The sequence below is a fragment of the Pelophylax lessonae genome (genome assembly GCF_965119305.1).
Source record: "Pelophylax lessonae genome assembly, chromosome: 8".
NCBI lineage: Eukaryota > Metazoa > Chordata > Amphibia > Anura > Ranidae > Pelophylax > Pelophylax lessonae.
This window is the reverse complement of record NC_138775.1, coordinates 99,224,302-99,237,299: the sequence shown is the minus strand read 5'-3', so window position 1 is coordinate 99,237,299 and position 12,998 is coordinate 99,224,302.

The following is a 12,998-nucleotide window of genomic DNA, read 5'->3' as shown; positions in this document are numbered from 1 at the left end:
GGCTGCAGTCACACAGAAATCGCTTTGTCAATGTCCACAAAAGTCATTTAAAATGCTCCAATGTAGTTATAGGGTCTATTACAGGCTCTTTACTATAGGGGCAGGTATACTGTGGTTGCTGTAGGGGCAGTTAGAGATCGGCTGCAGTCACACACAAATCGCTTTGTCAATGTCCACAAAAGTCATTTAACCACTTTAATACAGGGCACTTCCCTCCCTTCCCGCCCAGGCCAATTTTCCCCTTTTAGCGCTGTTGCATTTTGAATGACAATTGCGCGGTCATGCAACACTGTACTTACACCAAATTTATATCATTTTCCCCCCACAAATAGAGCTTTCTTTTGGTGGTATTTGATCACCTGTGCGATTTTTATTTTTTGCTAAACAAATAAAAAAAGACAGAAAAGTTTGAAAAAAAAAAAAAGTTTTTTTGTTTATGTTATACAATTTTGTAAATAAATAAGTTTTTTCCTGCACTGATGAGCACTGATGAGACTGCACTGACAGGCACTGATGAGGAGGCAATGATGGGGTGGCACTGATGGGGTGGCACTGATGGGGTGGCACTGATAGGCGGCACTGATAGGCGGCACTGATAGGCACTGATATGTGGCACTGATAGGTAGCACTGATATGCAGCATTGGTGGGCACTGATAGGCGGCACTGCTGGGCACTGATAGGCGGCATTGATGGGCACTGATAGGCGGCACTGACGGGCACTGATAGGTGGCACTGATGGGCACTAATGGGCACTGATAGGCAGCACTGGTGGGCACTGATGGGCACTGATGGGCGGCACTGATCGCCACTGACGGGCGGCACTGATGGGCACTAATGGGCACTGATAGGCGGCACTGGTGGGCAATAATGGGCACTGGTGGGCGACACTAAAGGATGGCAATGATGGGCACTTGTGGGCAGCACTGATAGGGAGGACACTGGTGGGCATCACTGATGGGGAGGGCCATGGGGGGCTCTCTGAGCCCTGATTGCCATCCCTGGTGGCCATAGTGGGCATCCCTGGGGTCATAGTGGGCATCCCTGGGGTCATAGTGGGCATCCCTGGTGGTTCTAGTGGCATCCCCCCCCCGAGGGTCTGCACTGGTAATCAATGATCTGATTACCAGTGCCGAACCCCCCCTGTCAGGGGAGCCGCCGATCGGCGCTCCTTTACTCGTGCCTATCAGGCACGAACTAAGGAAAGCCGATCAACGGCTGTTCCTGTTTTACTATGTGACCAGCCGTGATTGGACACGGCTGATCACATGGTAAAGAGCCTCCGTCAGAGGCTCTTTACCGAGATCGGAGATGCAGGGTGTCAGACTGACACCTCGCATCACCGATCGCCGCTCTGCGCGCCCCCGGGGGGCGCCCAGAGCGGTGTTATCCTGCCGCCGTCATATGACGTCCGGTCAGGATAACTCAACCACATTCCCGCCGTCATTTTGTAATAGGGCGGGCGGGAAGTGGTTAAAATGCTCCAATGTAGTTTTAGGGTCTATTACAGTCTCTTTACTATAGGGCAGGTATCATGTGGTTGTCACAGATGTGTGAATGGACCCTATATGTATTAGACAATGTATTTACCGGCTGCTGTCAGTTCTGGCTGATTTATGAAAAAAAATATATATATATTTTTTGCTGAAAAAAAAAAAACATTTAGGGCAACTTTTTCAATTGCAATACTTCTATTATGACATTGTCCATGTGCTGGGACTATTTGTGCACAGCTAGTACGTCTTTTGTGGCTGCAAATATGACCTATAGGTTTTCAAAGTTCGGCTCCCATTAAAGTCAATGGGGCCCGCCGCGAACTCGCGGTTCACAGACTTTTGAGAAAATTTGCGGCAAGCGTTCGCGAACCACCCCGGCTGATGTTCGTCCATCACTAGTCCCCAACCGTAAGACCATGCAGTTTGTACACAGGAAATTAAAAACAGAAAAGTACCCATCAGATAGGGGGAGGACCAACCTTAAGCTGGGCATACATGGTAAAAAAAATGTTTTTGTTCAGTCAGCGGATTCCTCTATTCTCACAAATGACATGGAGGAATCCCCCCTGCTGGGACATTTTATTCAGACAGAGGCAAGTGCTCCAGTCACTGATAATTGATACATTTTCAAACATGTCCTTTGACAGTAGTCAACTAAACAATTAACATCTGTCAAGCTGGGAAGCTCATATACCAATCACAAATTCAAGCAGTGTATGACCAGCTTTATGGTGATTCCCAAGTTACCAGCAGTGGAGGTGGCTTAGCTGGGTCCATGGTCACTGCTCATGTCCACATCCCTTTCTAGAGGAACAGTGCACCTATAAAATGCTCTCTTTTGACACAGCAGCAAATCTACCAGCTAGCTCATGGTAGAGATGGACACGGAGACATAAACCCTTACATGAGGATGGGTTAATATACAGGGCTGAAATTATAACAATTGAAGGGTACCCTATCTATTTCTATCATTGTCTTTGAGACATTTTTAAGTTTTAACGTATTGCCTGTATATATTGCAGCAACTTCTATACTAGCTAATCTCAACCAGGGTTCTGTGTATCCCTAGGGTTCATCCAGAAGCATGTAATACAAATATTGTTCCCACTGATTCCACATTAATTCATTTTAACAGTGGTTCCCTGTGAACTGAAAATAGTTTTAAGGATTCCTCTGGGATAAAAAGGTTGGGAAAGGCTGTAATGTAGGGATGGGCCAAATGACCCCCTGTTCGGTTCGCACCAGAACTTTCAAACGTTGCGAAAATTCGGAACTGAATAACAAACCCCATTGAAATCTATGGGACCCTAACTGGAAAGTGCTCATTTTGAAGGCTGACATGCAAGTAATTGGGCATACAATGGTTATGGGGGTCCGGGTACTGCCCTGGGGGACATGTATCAATGAAAAAAAGTTTGTCTAAAACGCCATTTTTTAATGAGCAGTGATTTACTGTTGCTTAAAGTAAAAAAATAAAATGGAGAAATAACAATACAAATAAAAAATTCCTTTTAATATAGTGCCTGGGGGTCCTCTTATTCTGCCTGTAAAGTGGCACATCTGTACTGTGCATAGAAGCTACTGCAGCAATAATTGAATTTATAAAGCCAAAAAAGTGACATTTGCCTTGCAAGCTTTCTTTATTTTGTAAACAACGACTTGGGGAGCCAGTCTGTATGACTAGGCCACAATGTAGTGCACTGGGAACAAGATTAGAGATTTTTTGGATAAATTCTGGTGACTCTTCTACAGACTTTGGATAGAAGTAACAGGTGCGGAACAATTTGTCTTTCGGTGTCGGAGGTGCCTTCACACCATAACCCTATGGAGGCACTCTTGATGAAAGCAAGAATTGGCCTTGCTGTCAAAAATTTAAATGATATGCGCCTGTCAAAAAGGTGCAGAAAAATTGGTCTTTGGGTGTCCGTGCTGCCTTCACACCATAACCCTATTGAATTACTCTTGATAAAAGCAAGAATTGGCCTAGCTTTTAAAAATTTAATGAATATGCACCTGGACAACAGTTGTGGAAAAATTGGTCTTTGGGTCTCCGTGGTGCCTTTACACCATAACCCTATAGAGGTACTCTTGATGAAAGCAAGATTTGGCCTTGCTGTCAAAAATTTAAATGATATGCACCTGTCAAAAAAGGTGCAGAAAAATTGGTCTTTGGGCATCGGTGGTACCTTCACATTGTAACCCTATAGAGGTACTCTTGATGAAAGAAAACATCTGTGGAAAAATTGGTCTTTGTGTGGTATTTGTGCCCATGAAACCTACACCAAAAAATTTCTTCCAGATGAAGTCAACACCCACAATGCTAGGCAGCCTAGAAGTTTTGCAGAGGTTCCACATCCCAAAAACATTTTATCAGTGACATCAGCATCAGGGGCTTTATAGCTGCTGGTAATCCAGGACTGATTCATTTTGATAAATGTCAGCCGGTGCACGGAGTCTGTGGACAGACGCACTCTATTATTAGTAACAAAATCTCCGGCAGCACTGAATGCCCATTCAGGAAGCATGCTGGATGCAGGACAGCCCAGGAGCTCAATTGCATTCTGGGCAAGTTCTGGCCAGTGGTCTATTCTCATGACCCAGTAACCCAGGGGATTGTCAACTGGAAAACTCTCCATATGATGCAGATATTGCTGATGGAATGTGGAAGCTGTCAGCCCCCTTCTTCACCATTCCTCTCTTGACCAACAGAAGTCTCAAAACTACGTTTTTCATGATACTTAAACCTAGCAGAGTTGGGAAAAGCATTAGATAAACTCCTCTTCAAGGGGTCCTCAAAAGATTTCATCTTCTGCTCAATCTGTGGGACGGGATGAGTTCTGAGACTTTTCTCTTATAACTGTGGTCATAGAGGGTTATACATTTGTGTACCAGTGTTCTCCCCTCTCTGTAGGCTCATGTTCCTACCTTCCTTAACCTCAGAATCAACATCTGAGTCAAGTAATGGCTGTGAATTGTCAAGGAGCAAGTGGCTGATGTTGTGTTCAAATAACTCAGCTGACTCCTCTATGCTGGGGCTATGGCAGGAGTAGCTGTGGACAAGGAGACAGAATGAGCCACTCTGGCAGCTGCAGTGTACTGCAGACTAGTCTCTGCTTGGGTGCCGGAGGATGAGGAAGATGAGGATGGTTTAGTAAGCCAGTCCAACACCTCCTCTGCATGCTGTGGCTGCATTGCATGGGCAACATCCCTACACAGAGGAAATGATGCCCTGCCTGAGGACTGACCACATCCACCTTTGCCTTTGGACACATACACTGCTGACCCCCTCACAGTGCCATGGGAACATCTGGAAATATGTGCTTGGATGCACTTTATTCAATGTAAAGTGGTGTTTGGTGCACTTTAACCTGAGTACTCACTACACAGACACACTCCACTGACACACTACAATATACTGCCGTAAAACTAGACTGACACACTGCAATATACTGCGATAAACGTAGAGTAACTGAACTGAAATATACTGCGTTAAACGTGCACTAACGCACTGAAATATACTGGGTTAAACGGCAGGTAATGCACAGAAATATACTGCCTTAAACGTCCAGTAACGCACGGACATATACTGCATTAAACGTGTACTAATGCACTGAAATATGCTGCAGTAAACCATCCTGGACAAAATAAAATGACACGAATGAAAAAAAGAATGAAGAAAATGGTCACTACACTCATACTGACTGAACTATCACTAGATTCTAATGTGACACTAAAGTAAAAATGAATGGTCATACTACACTCTCACTGAACTATCACTAGATTCACATTAAACTGATATTCTACGCTGACAATAGAATCACAATAGCACACTATAGCACATGAATTCTCTAGTAGCACTGAACAGAGCCCTGTTCTAGCTCTATCCACACCAATATCACACTGCAAATGGCCACTATTGAAATAATAAATTTATAGTGTGGGGTGGGACTAAGAGCAATGAGCCATGATTGGATAGATTCCTCACGACATGACCAATCATGGCTCTGACAGTGCTATGGGCCCTGATTGGGCAAAGCATCCATTGCTTCAGCAATCAGGGCTTCCAATGTACTGTACAGCGGCACAGTGCATTGTGGTCGTTCGGCGGGCCGAACAAACGGTCAAACGCCCCGATAATTTGGGTGTACTTCGAACAGGCAAACAGCCAATGTTCGGCCCGAAGTCATGCTTTGGCCGAACCGTTGGCTCATCCCTACTTTAAGGTTTATTGATATGTGACATGTAGAAAAGTGCAATTAAAGTATATGGTCAATTTGTTAGTTTGTTCTTTGCTGATTAGAACCTATGTTTATAAAAGAAAAACAGAGTCTGATTCCTAAGATGTCAACTTTACAAGTAATATAGTAATGCCTATTTCAAATCTGTTTTTATCTGAAACTAAAGTAATCTTCTCTTACAGTGTTCATACACTCTGTAATGATTTGTTACTTCTGTTCTATTTATAACATTGTATGATGTAAAGGAAACCAAATTAATTACCTACTGAAAAGTTTCTTTCCTTGGGAACCCACCCTATTTTTTTGTGCTACCATTGTTTGAACATGTTGTTGTTATGTGTTCTATTGTACTTCAGAAGCGTACTCCACGGATCTTTGTGCTTGGATGAACAAGAAGTGTTTATATATCTTCTGCATTAAAGCAGGCATATCAGTAATTTGACAAATTTGGCGGTCTGATTATGTCAGTATTTTTGAATGTCAAAGCGGTACATTGTTTTGCATGGAAATCTGTTGTTTTATATTGTAGGCCTGTAATTCTTAGGAAAAAAACAGTAAAAGTAAATAAAAATTAATAATAAATTAATAAATTAAATGTATAAATTCTTAATAAAAAATAAATAAAAATAAAATGAATAGAAAGGTAAAAGTGCAAGCAGGGCACTGGACAAAGCACTAGGGACAAATCTGAGATGAAATGGTTTGATACAGTAATGTAATCTTAACAGATTACAATGTATCATGTCATGTTTTGTGTACTTTTTTTTACATTTTCCACCTGGTTCCACCCCCCCTGCGTTGTGGCGCTCGCAGGGAAGGGAACCTGGAAGAAGGATGCCGGCATTCTATCAGAATACCGCTACCTATCCGATTCTGCAACTGGAAGTGACGTTCGGAAAGAAAAACGTGTCACGCATGCACCATGCGTTCCAACATGGCCACTATGAGTTGCAATAGCTTTCCTAATGTGACAGAGAATGAAGCAGTAGCGGACATCTCCTTACACCCACGCATGTCTTGAATTTTAGATTTATTTTATCAGTAAACTAACCTTTTAGACTGAATTACAGTATTACATTTCTATTATTGTAATATAGTAAATATAACAAGTAACCTGCAGGTAGAAGGTGGCGACGTCTATCTTGGTACACCCCGCACTGCTCAGCGACAAAATTATTATATAGTGAAATAGACTATTTCACTCGGTCGCGGTGAAATAGTCTATTTCAGTATAAAAGGTGAGTTTACTGCAAAAATAAGTCTGAGATTCAAGAGTTGCTTGGTTGTAAGAACATATCTGCTGCTGCTTCAGGTTCTGTTACATTAGGAAAGCTATTGGAACGCATAGTGCCAAAGTTGGAATGCATGGCACATGAGCAGTACGTTTTCTTGGCCGTCACTTCCGGTTGCAGAATGTGATAGGTAGCGGTATTCTGATAGAACACCGGCATCGGCCAGAGGAGATCGGGGATCGTAGGGACAAGGTAAGTATCACTACAGGGTAATCCTGAGTGTGGCTCGGGCTACCGCTTTTGGTACTGAAAATTATCCCCAAGCCACACACGGGATTATCGCCAGGGAGGTTAACTGACCATTGCGTGGTTGTGCAACACTGTACCCAAATAAAATGTATGTCCTTTTTTTTCCCTACAAATTGAGCCTTCTTTTGGTGGTTTTTGATCACCTCTGTGTTTTTTTTTTTTTTTTTTGCTCTATAAACAAAAAAAGGCAAAAAAAAAAAATATATATATATATATATATATATATATATATATATGTATATTACTTTCTGCTATAAAACACATCCAATAAAAAAATGTAAGAAGATCTTTCTTCATTAATTTAGACCAAAATGTATTCTGCTACATATTTTGGTAAAAAAAATCCCAATAAGGGTATATTGATTGGTTTGCACAAAAGTTATAGCATCTACAAACTATGGGATATATTTATATAATTTTTATTTATTTATTTATTTTACTAGTAATGGCAACAATCAGCAACGTATAGAGGGACTGCGACATTGCAGTGGATAAATGGGACACTTTGGGGTTGATTTACTAAAGGCAAATCCACTCTGCACTGCAAGTACACTTGAAAGTGCAGTCACTGTAGATCGCTGTAGCTCTGAAATGAGGGGAAGCTCTGCTGATTTTATCATCCAATCATGTGCGAGCTAAAATGCTGTTTTATATTTCCCTTGCATGTCCCCCCCTATCAGTGCACTGGTAGTGCAAAGTGGATTTGCCTTTAGTAAATAACCCCCTAAGTGACACTTTTTTTGGAGAACCAGTGACACCAGTACAGTGATGAGTGCTAAAAATATGCACTGTCACTGTACTAATGACATTGATTGCCCCTGATGTTAACCCCTTTGCTGCCAAAGGGTTAAATGTGTTTCTAGAGAGTGCTTACTAACCGTGGGGGATGTGTTTGTACTGTGAGAAGGCAGAGATCCGTGTTCCTGCTTAGCACTCCCTTCTCACAGAATGGCAATCTGGATTGTTTACATAGGCAGACCGCCATTCTGCTTCTCTCAGGAATGATCAAGCAGGTCCTGGCAGACATCAAGTCCACCAGACACGCTGATTGCCTCCCACTGTGTCAAATCACAGATGGAGCAGGTAGCGGGCGGCGCACGTCCGCGCCCAAGACCCAGAAGTGCAGAATCACGTTCAGGTATGTAATTTTGCACAGGAGAGCCATATTTATACATTATACTGTTAGCAAGCGGTTAATCCATATGCTGCTGGCCTTAGTAAATGGATAGGAAGGCACAATATATATTATATTTATTTGTTTGTACCTTTTTTTTTTTCATTTCTTCATTTGCTTCTTGTTTTCTGGACTAGGCTAAAATGATGTAATACATCACAGAAGACTTTATGGGCATTTTTTTTTCATCTGGAGGGGGGAGGAGGGGCTTTCTCTGCTAAGCACGCCCTCCTCCCTGAATACCTGAGCTAAGGGCAGATGAATTCTCAGAAGTAAATTCCATAAGGATCATCTGCCCTTAGTCATCTCCTATCCAGAGGGATCTGTCATTGGGAAGATTGTAACAATGATTGTATAGGCCGGTTCACACCAGAACTTGGTGCTGGAAAGACGTATTCCTGCATTGCGTTCATAACGCACCGCCTTTGCAATCCGTGGAGCGTTTTTCTGTGTGATTCTGGTGTGAACCAGCTCTAAAAGAAGAGCGGACTAGCAAGTGCACTTATACAAATAATCAATAGGACAATAACGTCACTTTGAGAGATATGGTGAAACACCTGCAGTATTCTAATGTGTAGTAATTAACTTAGTAACAGTGTATAAAACAACTCCTTACTTGCTATAACAGTCCTCATTTTGTCACACTTGCAGTGAATAGGGAAAAATAAACATTGGCCCTCATATTTGGGGCCCTTGAAAAAAGCACAACTGTTCCCAGCAGATAACAGATTAACTTGTATGTTGCTAGTCTCTTACCAATAAAGGGGGTTATGTTACCACCCTGGGGCAGCACTATTTCACGTAACCAGAAAGCAACACACCACTCTTCTCCATTCACTGCAACCTTGTGGTGCCCTCTCCCTGCTGCTCAACACAGGAAAACAGTCTTCACAGTGGCTTCCCCTGTGCATTCTGCAGGCTGGTGGCACAATCCAGATCCCTTTTTCCAGCAGCCAGTTCACTGTCTCTTTGCCATCAGCCAATCACTCAATCCAGATTCAGCCAAGATGACTGCTCCTGCACTGCGGATACGCCAATGATAAGTATTACAAAGTGGTCTCCTTAAAGATGGCTGCTGCACTTCTGCATTATTGAATATTCAGTTTAACCGTGTCCACACTGCAGAAGAACAACACAGCAGCAACAAAGGAAGAAGTTCCACAGCAGTTATTAGCTACAGTCCAGGTTACAATAGCAAAACCAAAAGCAAAAGTAAAGATTGCTACTGAGACACTTTATGTTTCCAGTGTGTAATAAAACTTTATCAGATAATGTACTGAAAATTTCCCTTTCATCTATGTAAAAATAAAGGTACCCATAGACAGTGAATGAGTGATGCAAATCCAAGTGCTTACAGCTGGGTTCAGGAAATGGGCACACAGGAACAGGAAATGCCGATGGGTCTATGGCCCCTGTATACATCCTCTGGCAAACAGCACATACATGGTCAACTGAAGCGGGCACACATATTGATGTCATGAGTATTTTGCAGGAAGTTTGATCTCGACTGCGGTAAGAATTGATCAGGTCTCTCGGGGACCAAATGTAAACCAGTTTGTTCAATTCTCCAAGACCAATGTTTTACAAGATAACTATTTTCAATTGTTCTCTATATAAAGGAAAAATGTTTAATTGACACACTGAAATGATGTTATAGTCATAGTCACAGTTTCAGGTTCTCCCACTATCACTGGGTCTGTAGAGAATTACTTTTAAGGGGGACAACATGATGGTCGTAAACTAGTAGAATTTCTAACAAAAATTCGTGCCCTACAAAACTTTTCAGTAGATTCGATGACATGACGAATGTTTTTTGAAAGTACTTAAAAAACCTGTCGCTTTTCAAACTGATTTTGGATTGAATTGACTTTCCTGAAAAAAAAAAAAAACATATTCACTGTCATGAACAAAAATCATATTCACTGTTAGAAATTAATTCATTCAGTTTTCCATCCTGCTCCTTCAAATTTTCTTGTCACTATGGTCGAACGCGAATGTTGATTTGACCTCACTAATGTATACAAAATCAAATGAACATTTGTAAACATTTGTTTTTTTTTCACCACATCCCACAGAAGCTCCATTACATTGAGATCTGGAGAATCCGGAGGCCAAGTCAACACCTTTAACTCGTTGTGTTCCTCAAAGCATTCTTAAATTCATCAGAGCAGGCCTTCTTCTTTCATTGCTCCATGGTCCAGATGTGATGCTCACATGCCCATTGTAAGCAATTTTGGCTGTGGACATGGGTCAGAATGGGCACCTTGACTGGTCTGCAACTATGCAACCCCATATGAAAAAAAACGATATGCTCTTTGTGTTCTGACACCTTTCTATCAGAACTAGCATTAACCTTTTCAGCAATTTGAGCTTCAGCAGCTCTTCTATTTAATCAGACTACAGCGGCCAGCCTTTGCTGCCCATGCCCCTGAGGCTGGTTTTACAGAAATAAAAACAAAAGAAGGGGCCTAGAACTCAAAACCTGGGAATGTAAAGTGTCAGTTATACCACTGATTTGTCTATCAGACAGGGTACCCCCACAACTGAAAGATATCAACATATGATGAGAAACCACAAAGGTAACCCTGATTAGGAGTTGCCTTAGGAGGACCAACCATGATGTGCAAATATAGAAAAAGAACAGCTGTTAATACTTCAGACCCTAATCGATGAGAGTAGAAGTAAACTACAACCCTTTAAAGATAAACCTGACTTTGAGAAATTCATCGATCTTTTAAAAAAGAAATTGAGAAAGCACAAAGAAATTTGAAAGCGAGAAAACAGTCTAAATTTAAAAGAGACTTAGACGATTGGGTGAAAATTTTTTACCTTACCCCCAGGGGGGACAGAAATAGATCCAAACAGCTGAGATTTAACTCACAAACCGGATCTAATTCAGGCTTTACATATTCAGGCAGTGAGGAAGACGAATGCCTCTCAGGCAGTTTTTTAGAACAGGACTTATCGGGGGAGTAAGACCCCCCACCTCACCCAGGGGAATTCTCATGGGAGTCAAAACAGGAGGAATAGAAGAAGGAAAAGGAAGGGGGGAAACCCAAAGAGGCAGGAAAAATCAAGAAAGTAGATTGAGGGAGAACCGGGAGTCAGAGATACGACAATTAGACATTGGGGCTGCTTTTGAAGTAGAGAACCCTAATACCAGGGACATAAAGGTTAATAATTTGTCAGACTTTATCCTGGAAGACAGACATTTGGAGCATTTTAAAAAAGGCTTGTCGTTTTAACAAATTACTAAAATGGACCACTTTGAGGTCTATAAAGATCTATGTCTGTTTTTGAGGAGGGTCTATTATAAGCTCCTATATTCAGGAGGGCAAGCACAAGATCAACCTGTCAAAGACACTAATAATCAAGATAAAGAAGCATTGGTTCATTTGATGTTCTTGCTAGAGGAGGATGGAGATAACTCAGAAGACGAAGAACCTTAATCCTAAGATCAGTTTGACATCAATGCCCCAATTTCGTAAAAACAAGTGGTTGAGTGTGTTTCTGGACCTGGTGAAGGATGATCTTAAAAAGGTCAACTGGACAGGTAGTGCCATAGATAATCTTTCCCCAGATGATCGCTTAGCGGTAAGATAACTCTAGGAGGATGGGAGGCTGGTAGTCAAGAAAAGTGACAATGGGGAAATGGGGTTTTGTTATCAGAGAATCAATATGAAAACGAGGTACGACCCCTTTTGGCAGACAAATCTACCTACAGTATAAAAAGCTTGCTTTTAACCCATTTCCGTAACTTGTCAACTTGATCAATGACAAACTGTACTTCGCTTTTGAAGCCGACCTCTTAAGCAAAGAAAAAAACTTGGATTTTTGAGGGTGGAAGACTGCATTATTTCTACATTCTACATCATCTAGAGATACATAAGGATGGGAGTAGTCCCCCGGGAAGGCAAATTCTCTCAGCAATAAGGGGCCCCCTTGAAAGGTTAGGGAGGCTACTTGGAGGCTAAATGAGAACGTATTCAAGGATCTATTGACAAGGCAATCTATAGCAGAGACAGTCTCAGCTTTTTTATCTGATCATAAGGATGATACAATGGCGCCTACAATAAAATGGGAGGCATTGAAATGTGTGCTAAGGGCAGTTTTTATCTCCCACGGTGCCAGATTGAAGATAAAAAAGGACCTCTACAGTAGCTTCCCTTCTTAAGGAAATTCATGTATTAGAACTAAAACATAAAACATAAAACATACAAAGAGGTCTCTACTTTCCAACACCTTCAACAGAAGCTAGCTGAACTACGTCCTTTGCTTGATCAAGCTTTTCTGGTATACAGACAACGTGCACAACAAGTTCTTTATGAACAGGGCAATAAGTGTAGTAAAGCTCTAGCACACTCAATCTCTAAAAAACAATTTGGGCGTTATATTTCAAAAGTCTGAAGTCCACAGCGAGGCTTTGTATACGCTTCTGAACAAATTGTTTCTACGTTTCATGATTTTTACTCCTCACTTTATAATTTAAGGGATACAAATAAACCTTAAAGGTTTTTTTCTTGAATCCTAATAGATTTTTATGACTGCATA